The sequence below is a fragment of the Panthera onca genome, chromosome B1, assembly GCF_046562875.1.
Source record: "Panthera onca isolate mPanOnc1 chromosome B1, mPanOnc1 haplotype 2, whole genome shotgun sequence".
NCBI lineage: Eukaryota > Metazoa > Chordata > Mammalia > Carnivora > Felidae > Panthera > Panthera onca.
In genome coordinates this window covers 100,909,323-100,927,639 of record NC_138342.1, presented here as the reverse complement: position 1 = coordinate 100,927,639, position 18,317 = coordinate 100,909,323, and positions in this window count along the sequence as shown.

Sequence of the window (18,317 nt, the reverse complement as noted above, 5' to 3'; positions counted from 1 at the left end):
CCAATGTTTAGAGTTGATGTTAACAGCTGCATGGCCATACAAGAATACCATACCCAACTACCACCTGTTTGAAATAAAAAACACTACCCCTGAGATTTTAAGGATAGACACAAGACAGTGCCTGTAGGTTCTTGCTCTTAAAGTAAGGGACTGGAGTTTTAAAAGGGTGTGGTATTAGAGTCAGTATCTTGGTTTTCTCCCCATGAAATGCTAATAGGAGAGGAACTTCAAGATTTTAAGACACAAGTTCCCTACCTATAGTCATCTGTCTGTCCTCTCCTTTCCTCTTTCTTTATCCTTTCCTGTTTGAAAATTTTCTACCCAGATTAAAAATCAGTGTTGTTTTATTTCCCTTAAGATTGTTTACTTGACATTATTTGATGTGACTTTTCCTTGGAAAATAATAATTGTTATCTTTCTATTTTTAGTCTAGTAACCTATTGTTAAACTGTGTAGTTTACTTGTTTAACCTTCATTTTCCTGTTCATTTCCTTTAAAAATAAATTATCCTTAGGATTTGAGATCTATTTATTTCTAACTTTAACTTTCTTTTTTTCTAATATCCATTCATCTTTGATTTTATCAACTTCTACAACTTGATGTTGCTTCTAAAATTCATATTTAAAAAACTCTGGTTTTTTTGTAAGTACTCTGTTGTCTTTACAGAAACTTTAGAACTTTTCCCTTCATCCTTCATGCTCTAAAATCTTTCTACCATGCTTCCAGGAGTGCATGTATGTGCTCCGAATACAGTGCACTCAGGATTTGGGGATTTTTAACCATATCTCTATTTCTGGAAATTCCCTATCTTTTCTTTCCTCTAAATATCACTTCCACTCTCATTGTTTTCTCCATCTGGCATCATTTTGGTAGATGTTGGGACTCCTAATGCTATCAGCCATGTCTCCACTTTTAACTCTTTGCTTATCCCTTTTTGTCCTGTGTCATTTTATGTCCCTTCTCACATTTCTAGCCCATTAATTTCTTCTTCAACTGTTTTTGTAGTTTTCTTCTGGAAACAGAGTCAGAGTTTAATGTTAATAATTACGCTATATTCACATTCTCTAATTTTTGCCATTACTATCTATTCTTGTTTCATAAATTCTTTATCTTATTCCTTGTTTGTGATATCTTTGCTTCTAAGTCTTAGGACATACGTGATATCTATTTTAATTCCCTGTACTGGTGTTTCTGTTAAGTCTGGTTCCTTTTGTTGAGTTTGTGACCTCTTTTTCATGACCAGGTAGAGTGTCCAATGGTCTTTTAGATCTGGCTATCTCTGTGCCAGGATGATCTTCGCAGAAACAAGGGCAAGGGCCTTTCTTTCTACTTGAGTTGTCACTCACACATCTCTGGCCTAAAAGCAGATATGTGACATATGCTTTCTGGCTGAAGAAAGGGCGATGAGGGGCAGAGACCCAGAACGTGACCCAGTTGACTGCTCTACCGCAGAATCTCTGAGTAAATGTCCTGGCAGATGTCTGTTAGGACTCATCTGCTCCTGGCTTCTGCTCTTGGCAGCATGAAGAGCACTCTCCCCAAACAAAGTTATTCCATTAGTCCACATGGACTAGTGGCTGGATCCCTCATTATATTCATATGAACCAAAGTATATGATTTAAAAATGATAGCTCTGGAGCTATGTATGAGTGGTGGATGCCAAAATGTAGCTCTACTGTGTGTGTGTGTGGGGGGGGGGGGGGTGTGTGTGTGTGAGCACGTGCACACGTATGTACACACATGTACTTTATGCATTTGTTTATATAGAGAAAAAATTCAGGGGCACCTGGGTGGCTCAGTCAGTTAAGTGGCCGACTTCGGCTCAGGTCATGATCTCGCAGTCCATGAGTTCGAGCCCTGCATCAGGCTCTGTGCTGACAGCTTGGAGCCTGGAGCCTGTTGCAGATTCTGTGTCTCCTTCTCTCTGACCCTCCTGCATTCATGCTCTGTCTCTCTCTGTCTCAAAAATAAATTAAACGTTAAATAAAATTTAAAAAAAATTCAAGTTTTTAAAAATCTTGAAAAGTAGAAGTGCATTTTGCTTTTTTATTGTATTTATTCTTATTACTTGAATTTTTTACACACAGGTATCCTATTTAAATTTAAAACAATTATTAGAACTGAAAGAATTAAGTTTTTGCAATGAATACATTTCTGAATACTCAAACCTACATACCAGCAGGAGTCTGCACCTGAACTGTCCCACTCTAACCTCCACTGGAATACGTTTTAAATGAGTTACTTTTTGGTGTTATGCCACTGACTTTATTAAGAAAATGTTCAAAAAAAATGTCTCTGTAAAATTTGTTGTTTTATTTACCCTATGAATATTGTTAAGAAAACAAGTCACATTTTAACCCTGTATTTTAGTACCCAGAATATTGTGCAGGTCTCCTGAGCACTGGCCTTGTTTATATCTTAATGAGTCTGTGAATCTTGCAACTAATTACACTTTCCTCTCCACAATGGCTTCTAGAAAGCTCTGAGAAAATCACCAACTCACTTTTAGCAAGCAGACAGAATCTTGAAGCAAGCATTTGTTAAATTCTTTACTTCCTGCTTTATCTTGTTTTTTCATATTTTCCTTTTACCTCAGTCTCTTCACTTGTTTGTTTTTATTTTGTATATTTTTATATATTGTCTAAAATATTTTTTAAAACAAAGTAGGGTTTAAATTACTAAAATTGTAAATATGCAAAGCAAACAGTCCCCAGACAAAGTGACATTTCCATTTATGACCTAAATATTACTAGTCTTACTCTGGCCCTAATACCTATCATTCTTCCATTTCCCCTCCATAGCCCTAGGGAAGCCATTTATTCTTAATATACTGTTGACTCTGTTAAGCATCCACGAGTGCTTTAAAAGGAAGATTGGTCTGGGAGGAGGCAAAATCGCCTCATAATTTTCTGTAGATTCCCAGATGAAAAGTTTCCTCAAGAGGAACTCACTAGGGAAAGGCTGTACTTATCACATGTTTAATAACAAACAATGTGGAGGTTCAAGTTGTCATTTGCATTTCCCATTAGTTAGATCCCAAACGAGATCATCATCCAACTAAATTTACTGAATTCATTCTCTTTTTGTTGTTGCTATTAAGCCTTACTGATGTGCAGAAAAGGGTTAAAAGCCACATGAGTAAAAAGGAACTTGACTTTTGTTTTATTATAAATATTCTGAAAGACAAAAATCTTAAATATTTCTTTCAATAGCTTTCCTATTTCCATATTTCTGACAAATACGTCACGATAAAGCTGTTTTTATTACACTCTACTATCTCAGCCTACAAAATGACAAGGAATAAGAGGCAGAAAAAAAGAAAACTAATAAAACTAAAAAGAGTCATAATCCTAAACTATAAACTGTAAAGAGTATCTGTCAAATCCAGAAAGGATGCCACAAACTGATAGACACTGTTCCAGAATCCCTGCAGGGAATGGAGTTCTCAAAAAGTAAATGGCACAGTCCAGGAAGGCTCAGCAACTATTGTTCACTTGCATCCATGAGTTCTCTAAGTGCCCAGTGCCACCCGCAAAGAATGGAAAAATAGAAAGGACCAAGGGAAAAACTATTTATACTTGTTACCTTTACTCTCTGAGACATAGCTTCCTAACTCAGCAATTAGAGTGGGGATGAGGAAAAAGTATAATCATATTTGCAGTAGATGCCAGAGTCTGTTAATAAGGGAACTACATAAACACACATTCACAATTTGGAAAATCACTGATATACAGCACTTCACTGCCTATTTGTCCAAATGAAGGACAATGTGCCCCAAGAGAAGACACAGCGAGTAAGTGAAGAACATTCAGAGATAATGCTCACAAACTGATGCTGGCAGCTGCCCTAGATCATGCTGTCTGTTTCTCTCCAAACATTTCATTTATTTTTTTTTTTTTGAGTAAATAGCTTACACATTCAAAAGAGTAATAGCCAAAAAGAAACTAGAACAGAACTTAAACATAAATACAAACAAAACAAAACAAAACAAAAAGGAAAAAGCAAAAAAGGGAAAAAGAAAAATATGTAGCAATTAAGAATCTGATGAGGGGCGCCTGGGTGGATCAGTTGGTTGGGTGCCCGACTTCGGCTCAGGTCATGATCTCAGGCTCCCTGAGTTCAAGCCACCCTTCTACCACTGTCAGGCTCTGTGCTGACAACTGAAGCCTGGAGCCTGCTTCGGATTCTGTGTCTCCCTCTCTCTCTCTCTGCCCCTCCCTCACTCACACTCCATCTCTCTCTGTCTCTCAAAAATGAATTACAAAAATGTTAAATGTAAAATGTTTAAAAAAATTATAAAAAAATAAAAGAATCTGTACTACAGAGACTGAAAATAGAAACTACATTTTCCAGATGAACTTAAAGGCAGAGTTGCAGTGAGTTTAGATTCCACTAATTGATGTCTTTTTTTTCTTTTTATTTCGTGTGTGTGTGTGTGTGTGTGTGTGTGTGTGTGTGAAACTTGAATTCAAGAACTTAGAAAGTGAGAAGACAATCTTGGAATTAAACATCACTTTTCCTGGTGTGGGTCATACAAGCTGCAGTGGGGTTCTGGAAATAGCAACTACAGTGATAGCTTCCCAATTTCGAGGGCACTTTCCTAATTTTGACAGGAATGTCAACTACACAGGCAACCAGTTCTGTTCTGTGGCTCTGTGATTCCAGATGATCATCCTGAACATGTTTCTTTAACACTTCCAATATTTTTGTAACCCATATAGTATGTATATAGTAATTCTATTTATTAAACAAGTTAGATTCTGCCCTCACAACTCAATATCAAAAAAAAAAAAGGCAATCTAGGATTTTCTATCTGATCTAAATTTTTTTCAATAGATAAAGGTCCTGCTAAAACTAAATGGTGGGATCCAGGAAAATCCATGTATGCATTGGTAAAATAGTTATTTAAATAATCACCGGTGATCACCTGAAATGAAGTGCCTTTTGGAGTCAATGCTTTGACAGCCCAGGTAGCTGCTACAATAAAGTATTATGATAAAAATGAAGAATGTAAAGTTTGCGACTGTCAATAATGTCTTCTAAGTACTTACTGAGGCCAATAAAAAATGAAATAGCCAGTTCAAGATTTTTAATTCCCAGCTTAAGTTACAATGATTATAAGTCAATTCTCAACTTCATCAGGTCTTTCTGGAAAATTTAGGACATTAATTGGGAAAGACTGGTAGCCTAATGATTTGAATGGATACATTTGGCTCCATTTGACTCGGATAACTTTGAGTACCCCCAAATTCCTAAGTCCATAAAGGGCCACCATGGTGAGCAGAAGATCCTCCTTCTCTGTCTGATGAGTAGAGACTTTTCAGACCAGAAATCCTCTAATGGCTTCACCTGACCAGGATAACTTTCAAGAGAATGACAAGTTTTCTCATGTTGTGCTTCATCCATCTTTCATTGCCTCAAAATCAATAAATAAAATCAAATCCAAACGTGTCATGGCGAGGATGGTACAAAGTCTAATTTAGAAAATAAACAGCTTACAAACCAAAATAATTAAAATATTTAGTTGTTGGGGTGCCTGGGTGGCTCAGTCGGTTAAGTGTCTGCCTTCAGCTCAGGTCATGATCTCACGGTTCATGGGTTTGAGCCCTGCATTGGACTCTCTGCTGTCCACTCAGAGCTGCTTTGAATACTCCATCCCCTTCCCTCACTGCTCCTCCACCGCTCATGCTCTCTCTCTCTTTCTCTCTCAAATAAATAAGTAAATAAATAAATAAATAAATAAATAAATAAAAACAAAATAAAATATTTTGTGTTATTTTTACTTGGTGGTTAGCCAAGAAGAGTATCATGGAAATTGACTGGATTCTAAGACCATGGAGGAAGGAACAAAATTATAGACCATGATGAAAATATAGATGTGAAAATCCCAAGATTTAAGAAAATAGAAATATTGGAATAGATAATCAAGTATAACAGTCTCCTAACTAAATCTCCTAAGAGGGCTCAGAGTATACTGTCTACCCCAAAGCACTAAGAAATACATTGTTTTAGTCAATATCCTGTCAAGGAAAACTGAAGCACCACCTTCCCTGTAAAGCTCTGAGGCTCCATAGTGGCTATCCTTCCAGACTGAAAAATGTTTTTTAACCAGTCTCCCTGATTTCAGTAAGCCCTAATAGAGCATCACTTAACCAGGAGGAGCAAGATGGGCAAGAGGACCATGATGGACAGGAGGACCAGAGCAATTATCAAAATGATGTGACTGGCAAAGATCTTTGGTATGAGCTAATTTATGAAGGGCTAAGACATATGAACAGAACTGAGGTTCTACTTGATTTGTATAACACTAATAAAAACCTTTTACGTCTGATAAACAGAGGCCCAATTTGAGTCAACATAAAGGAGTTAAGGCTCCTCATCCAATTTATAGGCCTGGGTCAACAAACATACTCACCTGAAGATGAGATTACAGAGATTTCAGGAGGACCTTACAATAATACCACAAGTATAAATTTCCCCAGAAGATTCCTAGAATCCTACTCAAAGGGACTAAGGTCATTTGTCAGGATGTGATGGTTAATTTTATGTGTCAACTTGACTAAGCTAAGGGATGGCCAGATGCTGGCAAAAAAGTATTTCTGGGTGTATTTCTGAGCATGTTTTCAGAACAGTTTAACATTTGAATCAGTCAAATGAGTAAAGAACATCCACCCTCACCAATGTAGGCAGACATTTTCCAATCTGTTGAAGGCCCAAACAAAACCAAAAAAGGAAGAGGAAGGGTGAATTCTCCCACTTTTTTTTTGAGTTGGAACATCTATCTTCTCCTGCCCTTAGACACTGAAGTTCTTGGTTCCCAGGAGCTTTCGAACTCTAGGACTTAGACCATTGTATCCCTAGTTCTCAGGCCTTCATCTTCATACTAGGAGTTGTACCATTAGCAATGCTGGTTTTTAGGCCTTTGGACTTGAAACTGAATTATACCACTGGCTTTCCTAGTTTTCCAGCTTGCAGACAGCAGATTGTAACATATCTCAGCCCCCATTAATTGTGTAAACCAATGTCCATAACAAATCTCCTTCTATCTATCTACCTGTCTATCTATCTATTTATTTATCTATCCTATTGGTTCTGTTACTCTGGAAAATCCTAACACACAAGGTAACTATGTGTTGAGAAAAGGAACTATCCATACTTCCCAAAAAAAATTGGATACTGATTCTGAGATGACATAAACCCATGGAGGGCCCAGAATGCCATTGTTTTCTAAGAATTAGAAAATATGTACCTAGGGAGAGTTATAACTGGAGCTTTGGCTCAATTCCATTTCAGCAGAGGCCTAGTGCATCTAAAAACATGTTTGTGGTTATTTCCTTGGTTCTTGAGTGCTCAGTTGGAATAGACATACTGTTACAGACAAGATCACATTAGTCTCCTGTAAAGTAAAGGAGATTATGATAGAAACAGCAAAATGAAAGTCTCAAGGATAACTCCTCTCTACCAAAATAGTAGGTCAAAATCAATTTCTTCACTTTTAAGGGGATTTCATACATTAGTACCTCCATCAAGAACATGAAAAATACTAGAATTATAAATCCTCCTCCATCCTCATTTAACTGGCCTATCAGCCCCTGTGAAAAACAAATTGGTTTAAAAAAAAAATCAAAAGATTATTGTTAACTTAACCATGTGGTGACTCAATCATAGTGATCCATATGCAGACTCTTTAATGGAAAAGGCAACATGGCCCCTGATACCCTGAATGCTCCAATTTTCTCTCTCTCTCTGTCTCTCTCTCTCTGTCTCTCTCTCTCTCTGTCTCTCTCTCTCAGACACACACACACACACACACACACACATACATTTACCTTCAGCCAGCAAGGATAGAAGGTTAGGTCGTCATTACTCCTCTACAGCTCTTGGCTCTGTGCTAGAGTTTAGTCTGTTAATACTTGTGCCATCTTACCATTCCATAGGCCATCATGGTGATCCTCCACATGGTAAAATAATGCTGGTAGAATCTAGTCAGCAAAAACTATCAGGTATCTTAGAGGATATTCAGTAGCAACAGGAACTCTAGACACATAGAGAGATAATTTCCAGGAAAACCTAATGTCTTTCCAACTTTTTGACACTCCAGGGAGTTCAAGACATACCAGGATATCCCCTCCAAAATGAAAGACAAGGTACTATACTTTGCTTCCTCATCACAAAGATAGAGATAACAACTCTTGGTGAGCTTTTCGGATTTTATAAAAAAAAATGGATGTGTTTCTTCCTTCAACTCATTAAATAAATAATTTGTAAGGCTGCCAACATTAAGTGAGAGCCAGATCACAATAAGACAGTTCAAGCATCTTAGTAATCCAGCAACGTAAGTGGGAATCCAGAGGATCTATTATTGATCCAAAGGTCTTTGGCAAAACAGACTATTGCATGAACCCAACAACAAACCCTGACTGGGATTCATAGATAGACCTCTAGGATTCTGCAGATATGCCATACCATTTTTAAAAGATAAATATTCCCTTTTAATAAAACACTTGTTCTCTTGCTACCAGTCTTCTTGGTAGAGACTGAGACTTAACCTTGTGATACCATTAACATGAAATGTGACTATTCATCATTAATTATTATCTAACCCAGGAAGCCATAAAGTTTGCATGTGTAAATGACATATATAAGACTGGACTCTAGCAGGATCCAAAGGCACAAGGAAGTTGAACATATGGCCCCTGCCTGTTCCTGTTGTGCTATCACTTCTCCTTTCAGTAATACCACTTACAGTACCTAGGGATTTCCCCAGGGCCAGTTGATGGAGAACGGGAAAATCTGAGGCTGGTTTGCATGATACACACCACACATGCCAAACTGGTCTACTGAAGCATTAAATATTTTTTACTCACACTCAAAGCAAAGAATATCATTGAAGATACACACAAAAAATCTCAATAGAAGTAAATGAAAAAATGGGAAACTCTATTGTTGTTCTCTAACCATAGGTGCTTTGCGCAGTCTTGTGCATTAAAATAACAATTACTGAAGTCAGTAAGTCATGTTAACTAAAAACTTAACTGCTAAATTTTTGTAAAGATAGTAAAAATGCTTCTAAATTTTTGTCACAATAAAACCTGTATAATTATCACTATCTTTGCTATATATATATATATATATATATATATATATCTGTAATCCATCTGGGAATGTGGGTTCAGATGGTTACAAGATGCACTGAGGGGGCCTAGTTGAGGTGGAGCCTATCAGGAGAACAGAACCACATAAACATGTGGTACTTGGAAATGTCAGGTCCTGCATTGGGTAGGAGTGAGATGTGGCACTGAAAATAAACAGATTAGTTGAAAGTTGCTATGTGAAAGGGCGGGCCTACGCCGGCCAACTCCATCTTGTTCTGTGTCCTTCACCTTGACCACGCCTCCTCCCCTTGAGTAACCTCCTGCTCACCTGCCTAACAGGACTCGGACCCTTCCCCAGCCAATCGGCTGAGGCCACAGCCATTACCTCACCAACTGCCCCTAGGCCCCAATAAAACCTTTGTCCTTTTGAAATTTGCTCTCTCTCCCCAGTATCTCATCGCTGCATCGGTGCAGGTAAGGGATTGAGCTCGAGCTAGCTCGAATAAAGGCTCTTTTGCTTTCACATCAGACTCGGCTCCCTGGCGGTCTTTGGGGATCACGAATTCTGGGCATAACATATGTACAGAACAATCAACTCCCAACTCTGCCCCTCTACTCCTCATATACACACATACATATCCCAGACACAGACATATCACACATATGTTTCTGCCCCCAGGCAAAGAATTAGACATAGGAGTGTAAACTTTGAGAGCAAAATCACATTAGTAAAAATCAGTAACACTGGGTGCTAGAAGACATTTTCTGATACAGATTCAAAATTTATTTCCCATAAAAAAATTTATTTCCCATATTCCCTCTCTTATGGAGCTATGAGAATAAACTGCAGCAAAATGAAGATGTAAACCAAAAAAATATGTTGGAATGAATCCAGAAAAGCAAGAAAGGAAGCATCAAGCGCTGAGAGGACACTTATGTGTGGAAGATTAAAGAGCAGTAAGTCTGGAGAGGAGCAGGGAGGTGGAGCTCCCAGACTGGGGGATTTCCAAGATATCATGAAGAGTCTTAAAAGGAAGTGAGAATTCCACTGCAGCTTCCAATATGTAAAGAGCCTGGAAGTTGTCACTGTCATCCTCACAAGAGAAAAGTTGTACAAACTGCAAATCAGTGACTTCTCAGATCAGACAGAGAACTGAGATTACAGGGCAAACCACCACCTCAGAAACTAGAGAGATAGACAAATACAGAGACTCACAGCTGAGATGGGCTTACTTGAAGCAGAAGCCATGGAGCCACTAACTGGTAGAAACACGTAAATGACAACATTAGTGGACTGGTGGACTGGTGGACAGCAGGAGGCTGAATGTGGACAAGCTTGAGTGAGGGGCCCAGTCTTAGAAGATTCACTACATTTTCATGGATTTTACCTCCAAGAACTCCAGCAGTTCTCACCTTGAAGATCAAAGACAATCCCCTCCTGTTTTGGGCTAGGAGGGGAGCACAATACCATTCTGGTGAAATATGCCCAGAGCACTCTCCATAACAAAGATCCTCCCTCCAGAGATTACCAGAGCCTCAGGGGATCTGAGGAAAGGGCAATTAGTCAACTCCAGGCCTCGCTAGCCAAAAAAGGCTAAGAAATGCTCCTAAAGGTCACATCCAAGGGACTCAAGTCCATTAATAAAAATGAGATTTAGTCAAATTAAGATTATAGAAGACTGCCTTTCCCTAATACCTTGCCACCACATCCATAGGGCTTCAGTATAATAACCGTGAATTATAAAGGAGACAGCTGCAAAACACAGAGTCTATTTAAGAAGTTCTTACTAAAATCCAAAGAAAACACAGAAGAAAAAAATAAACCAGAGAAAACTGAAACTTCTGGCACTTACAGCTACAGCAAACATTTAAACACAGCCAGCTCCTACCCAGATTAATATAAAATCTCACACTTAAAGGCCTAAATGCCTTAGTTCCTAGTCCCTGGTATATCATGTGCACTTTCAATAAAAATTATAAGGTATGCTAAAGGCAAGAAGAAAACACAGCTATAAGAGACAGAGCAAGCATCAGAACTAGGCTTAGATGGGACACAGGTTTTGTAAGTATCAGATGGGAAATCATTTAACATACTATGATTAATATGCTAAGGTCTCTGAAAGAAAAAATAGACAAATGTAAGAACAGAGAAATAATGTAAGTAGAGAAACAGAATGTCTAAAATGCTAGAAATCAAACACATTGTAAGAGAAATAAGGAATGCCTTTGCAATACATGGATGGGCTTGTCAGAAACTGGTGAGAGAACTGATGAGCTTAAAGATGTATCAATGAAACTTCCCAAACAGAAATGCAAACAGAAAAATAAATGGAAAAAAAAGTATATACAGAAGAGTATGTCCAAGAACTGTGGGACAATTCTAAAAGTTGTAATATATACATAATGATAGTACTAGAAGGAGAAGAAAGTGAAAAAGAAACAGAAGAAATATTTGAAGTCATAATGGCTAAAAATATTCCCAAACGAATAACATACACTATGCACCACACACCCAGAAAGCTCAGAGAATATCAAGCAGGATGAACACTAAGGAAAAGAAATCTACTTCAAGGCATATATATTCAAAGTACAGAAAATCAAAGACAAAGAGAAAATCTTGAAGAAGCCAGAGAACAAAAACACTTTACCTCTATAGGTAAGCCTAAGCACTCTTTACACCTATAAATTCCCCCTCTTCAATAAATTCTCTTAAATGTTTCTGATTTTCGGTATACATAGATTGGATGGTAAGGATGAGGTCTACAGATCAGTATGGCCTCCTCTCTACAAGGCCTTCAAGTGTCCAACTGTCTTGAGAACGTGTAGGAGACTTCACGATTTGTTATCCTCATCTTTCAGGCTCAGTCAAAATACTAAGAAAACAGGAAAATCCCTATTGAATGTTCAGTTAACATATATATTAGATAAATATTTCATTTTTGTCTTATACTTGCTATTATTGTCTGACAGGTATCCCCATTCAGGCAGGAATGTGCCCCAGTGTGTCCCACGTCTCCAGAAGAGGATAATAGAGAAGAATCTACAGGATTAAAAAAAAAAAAAAAAGTTTTTAGCTTTTGGTGTTCAGTAGCAAAAGCACAAACACAAAGCCAAAATTTGGGGAGAAGAAATGACCAGGCAGGGCCACAGTGACAACCAAAGTAACAGAAAAGATGAAAAAGAGAGGTCTGGTACATAGAGATGACTGTGGTCCAGTCCAGATGCCCTTGACACTATTCAGTCTCCAAGTACTCAGAGATAATCAGGATAATGGAAGCTCCATAAAGAAATTAAGTTCAGGTACAAAAATTAGAGTTACAAAAAAAATTTAAAGTTACATATTTCCACAACCACGTATTGACAGGATTTATATAAAAACATTTAGGGGCACCTGGGTGGCTCAGTCAGTTAAGCGTCTAACTTAGGCTCAGGTCATGATCACACGGTTCGGGTGTCATGTCAGGCTCTGCGCTGGCAGCTCTGTCTCTGCCCCTCCCCCATTCACGTGCATGCACGCACTCTCTCTCTCTCAAAAATAAACATTAAAAAAAATTAAAAATGTCTAAAAGAACACACAAGAAACTGTTAAGAGAGTTTATCTCTAGGAAATAGCATAGGAAGTCAGTGGGGAGGAATAAGAACTACTTTTCTCTCAGAAACTTCTATAATATTCATGTATTTTTGGAATTTTATTTTTTAGTGAAGTATATATTATCTTTATAAAAATATAGTTAATTAACAGGGAGCACCATCACACACACAAAATATATGTTAATAAATTATTTAATGCAAATTTTATTCAGTTCTATGATGATGACACAGAAGAAAATGAGGGTTCAATAGGAAAGGAAACCAATGAAGAAGGTAAGAAAGACACAAGGAACCACAAAAACAGAGTCAGCAATAAGGAAAAGGAAACATCAATTTCTTGTACAAATAATATGAGGTCCAGGGCTTCAAATAATGTGTCTATGGCCAACGTACTATTAGAAAACACTGGGGGTGCCTGGGTGGCTCAGTCGGTGAAGCCTCCAACTTCAGCTCAGGTCAACTTCAGCTCAGGTCATGATCCCACAGTTGGTGGGTTCCAGCACCGCGTCTTGCTCTGTGCTGACAGCTCAGAGCCTGGAGCCTGCTTCAGATTCTGTCTCCCTCTCTATTTGCCCCTATCCCACTCATGCTGTCTCTTTCTGTCTCTCAGAAATAAATAAACATAAAATAAAATAATAAAATAAAATAAAATAAAATAAAATAAAACACTGAAAAATTGGTGTTTAACCAAAAAGAGACAAGCAGGCAAGTTAAGGAACAGGGATCCATATTCGCTAAGGAAAAATGACAAGCTCATATTTCAACACAAGATCAGAAGCCTGGTGAAAGACTGCAGCAGCCTGCAAATAAGTGAAAAATTCATCAAATGGCAAAACAATCAAGCTTAATATTTGCATCTAGAGCAAAGAATTAAAACTCAAGAGTCAATTAGAAGGAAGCAGATTTTATATTCTCTGATGTTTCCTTAAAATTATATATATTAAGTAAAAAACAAACCTAGATATCCCTAAGAAGTAAAGAGTCGGAAGTTTTGTGAATTGGGGTACCTGCATGGCTCAGTCAAACATCTGACTTGGGCTCAAGTCATGATCACTCAGTTCATGGGTTCGAGCCCTGCATAGGGCTCTGTACTGACAGGTCAAAGCCAGGAGCCTGCTTCAGATTCTGTGCCTCCCTCTCTCTCTGCCCCTCCCCTACTCATGCTCTGTCTCTCTGTCTCTCAAAATAAATAAACATTAAAAAATAATAAATTAATTTTAAAAAAAGAAGAAGAAATGGGGCGCCTGGGTGGCTCAGTCGGTTAAGCATCCGACTTCAGCTCAGGACATGACCTCACAGTTCGTGGGTTTAAGCCCCGCGTTGAGCTCTGTGCTGACAGCTCAGAGCCTGGAGCCTACTGCAGATTCTGTGTGTGTGTCTCTCTCTCTCTCTCGGCCCCTCCCCTGCTCACACTCTCTCTCTCAAAAAATAAACATTAAAAAAAAAAAAAAAAGAAGAAATCCTGTGAATTGTTAATCCCTCTGCTTTGCTTTGGACTTACTAGCAAAAGTTGCTGCACGTATGCAGAAGGAAAACTTAAACTAAATACATTACCTCAAAAGTGAAGGTGAGCCCACTGTGGAGGGGCAGCCTTCCCCTGGCAAAACCTTTTATAGTAAAGAGGGAGGCTTAGCTGTAACCAGCTCTAGATAACCAGAATAGCATGGCTTTAAGATCCAGTAGAAAAGGTTTCTCAGGGAGGGTGTTCAAGAAAAGAAAGCATGGACAGAAGAGTGATAGGACCTGGGAAAACAGGTCTGATTTATAACTTTACCTCATGCCAGACTTTCCACTGTCTTCACACCTTCTTTTATTCTTCCCTTTAGTATGATGCTTACCAATGAGCAAAACCAAGTCTTCATTCTGCATGTCAGCCCTAGAAATGTATATGTTAGCACAAGCTCCCATGTATTGGAGTCCTAATGGCTAAGAAGTGTTCAGAACAGCTTATGATAATCAAATGTCAGCATTGTTTGACATTGTATGGCCAAACAACGGTCCAAAAATATTCTGTCCCAGTTCTCTTCTAGACATCACAAGAAAATAAGCATTTATAATTATCTTTAAGAAGGAATTCATAAATGACAGCTTGTTATTTGCAGGTCAAAATCAAGACAGTATGTGCTATTTAACAATCAGAAGGTTGGAAAATTAAATGGATGGAAAGGAGAGAGAAACCAGATACAAATCAACATGGTAGTAGTTTTCTTTATGAGGTGTTTGCAAGGGGCATTTAATAACTAAATAGCAAAAGTCCTCATTAAAGCAAGAAAAGTTTCACACCTACCTGTCATGGAATAAATAATAATTCAGAGATTTGGTTAAGTGTTTTCCCTTGGAGTCAGAAGTACCATCAAGACTTCACTAAACTTAGGGGTGCCTGGGTGGCGCGGTTGGTTAAGCGTCCGACTTCAGCCAGGTCACGATCTCGCACTCCGTGAGTTCGAGCCCCGCGTCAGGCTCTGGGCTGATGGCTCGGAGCCTGGAGCCTGCTTCCGATTCTGTGTCTCCCTCTCTCTCTGCCCCTCCACCGTTCATGCTCTATCTCTCTCTGTCCCAAAAATAAATAAAAAACGTTGAAAAAAAAAAATTTTAAAAAAGACTTCACTAAACTTATTGTGGTCGTAATTTCTCAACATATGCATATATCAAATCATTATGCTGCACACCTTAAATTGATACAATGTTACATGTCACTTATATCTCAATAAAACTGAAAAAAAAAAAGAAAACTCAGTTTTCTACATAAAATAAATGAATAAAAGAGCTCTTAAATAAAAATCATTAACACTAAGTAGCCATGGCTACAACTATACAAAATGTGCTCATATATTAACTTGTTTAATCATTAGACAAACCATCTTCTGTCCTCACCCTCTTTCCTGAACTCGCTCTTCAAATCAGAGGTGAAGGGAGGGAGGACTGGAGAAGTCAACATCTGAGCCAGTGCAATAGAGCCAAACAGCTAAACTAGAGTTCAACACAGAGTAACCTGAAACCCATAAACATTCACCTTGGAACAATGCTTCTCTCTCTGAAATACTGGTTCTGTCATTAATAAGTTTATGGAATCAGATAAAATGATTAATTTCCTCCTATGTGAAATTCTCTGAGGACATGGATTCCAAGTTCTCTTTTTTATATAATATAACAATCCATCATTCCTCTGTTAAAAGCATATAATAAAGCCAGAAATAAAGCATGTGATTGTACTGAAAAGTTTTGTTTTTTTTTTTTTAACACAGGTGGTTATTTCCCTCGGAAAAGTAAATAATACTTGGAAAATCAATAAAACAAGTAATCCTTTAATTAATACTTATTGAGGGGGGGCTATGTGCCAGAACTGTGTCTGTGATTGATATGGAGGATGCAGTGATAAAAAAGAATATTACTGCCTTCAGAACTCAGAGACAACTGGAGGAAATGGGCAAGTTGAGGAAGAATTTCAGCATCATGTGTTAGGGCAAGAAACTGCACATGAAAGAAAAAATATGTAATAGAGACCAGGAAGTCAGGACAGGCCCCCTGCAAACCACAATGTGGAAATATACCTTCAAGGACTCGAGATTAACTAAACAAATAAACAAGGAAGAGACAGAGGTTTTATGCAGAGAGAGCTGCAATAAACAAATACGAACAAACTGATATCTTAAAAGCCAATTTGCATATTTAACTGTTCAACTTCCCAAATGTATCCTCAAAGTGCCATTTAAACCACAAGACCTGATGTAGCAGAAGTCATCCTAAACAAATCTAATTCTACATTCTCACAAAATGATCTTCATAGATGTTCAGTGGCATGACTAAGGCAACCCAGTTGTGTCTGACTCCAACATTAGAAGCCTATGCTTTTTATCTCTAAGCATTGCCACCTCCCCACACATTGTTTTCCTTGAAGATCACTGAACACAAACATCATCCTGGTACAGAAACACATCTAAGGGCACTGGACCACTGAAATAGTACTGAGTAATTCAAGAGAAAAATACATAAATATAAACTCAGTTGAAGAACCAGATATGAACCTGTTCTAAAGCCATTTGGAAAGGCCTCCCTGAATCTATGCTATACCCACATTCTAGAGGCATCTCAAAGAAAAACACTTTTTCATGCACAGCGGTAGTCAGAGAATTTTTTCCCTTCTGAGGTTTAAGAGGGAAAGCCAACAAGCCATCATACCCACAGAACTGGGTATGATGGCATAATTTTACTTGTGGCTTTGCAATAAATGGTAATTTATGGATTTATATATTTTAATAAGGTATTACCATCCTATAATTTTTAAAGCAAAAATGTAAAACAAATTTGGGTTTTCATTACTGACTTTTACATCCCAAGGAGGGATGATCAATGATTCTTTCAGAAGTCCATCACATAATATTCACTTCTTAATTGCGTGTCTGGTATAGTGAGAAAAAGTAAATGCCCTTAAGCATGTGGATTTTATATTTAGCAGGTGTTTCCCCCCAACTTGGCTGACTTTGAAAAACGTGCAGACCTATGAGTAACGTTCTCAATGACAACCAAAATAAAAAACCAATACTCAAGAGATTAAAGCCCCAAGAGAACCCCCAAATCACCCAAGAACTCTCCTTCTTCAAGAGGAATCATGGGTGGGTCCTGGGCTGCATGAAGGACCCCAATGTCTCAGGGCCTAACTTCCCCCCATCCCACCCCACAGCCAGAGCAGGAAGCCAGTTCTTTCACAAGGTGCATAGCTTAGGATTCCCCAGCATTCTGTTCAGAAATTGATTGTGGTAACCAGAAATTTCTACAGGCAGTGGACAGAGAAGATATAGAATTCCTACCATTAAAAACAGAAATCACTAATAACTCACACTTTGGCTTTTTTTCACATGACACTAAAAATATCAAACACTTTGTTTTTAACCAATGACTATATTCTATGTATAAATATGGTTCTGAAACTTTATGCATCATTCAATGCAGTCCGAGATTCCTGTAAGCCCATAACTCACCAACCGAAAATGTTTAAGTGGTACCACTTAAAGTACCACTTGAGAGAATGAGGCCACTTAGGGGCATCTGGACAGCACAGTAAGTTACTGTCTCTTAATTTCGGCTCAGGTCACGATCTCATGGTTTGTGGGTTAGAGCATCTTGTCAGGCTCCATGCTGATGGTACAGAGCCTGCTTGGGATGCTCTCTCTCTCTACTCTCTCTCTGCCTCTCCCCTTGAGCTCTCTCTCTCACTCTTTCACAATTAATAAATAAATGAAATTAAGAAGAAAAGAATGAGGCCACTTATATTTAAGTTATAGCTACCTGTCATCTCTGCAGCCAATCCAAGTCTTAGTTCCACAGTGACAAACGCTGGGTACAGCTGCTTTCCACTGGTTTCCCCAAACCTCTCCCCAAAATGTGTGTATGTAGCAGTCTTTTCCAAAGTTTGGTGTTATATAAAAGTGATTTATGTCAGAGGAAGTTAATAACTTAAAACCAGATATTAGACAATTGTGCTTTCTAAAGACTGTGGCTATCCTGCCATGAAAAACTGCTCACCTCTTAACTGTTAAGCACTTTTTTAAAAAGGCTCCAGAGTCTCATTGTGCTGCATGGCTCCCTGCTCCAACCTCTAATTACTAGGAACATCTTATGCCAAGCATTTTA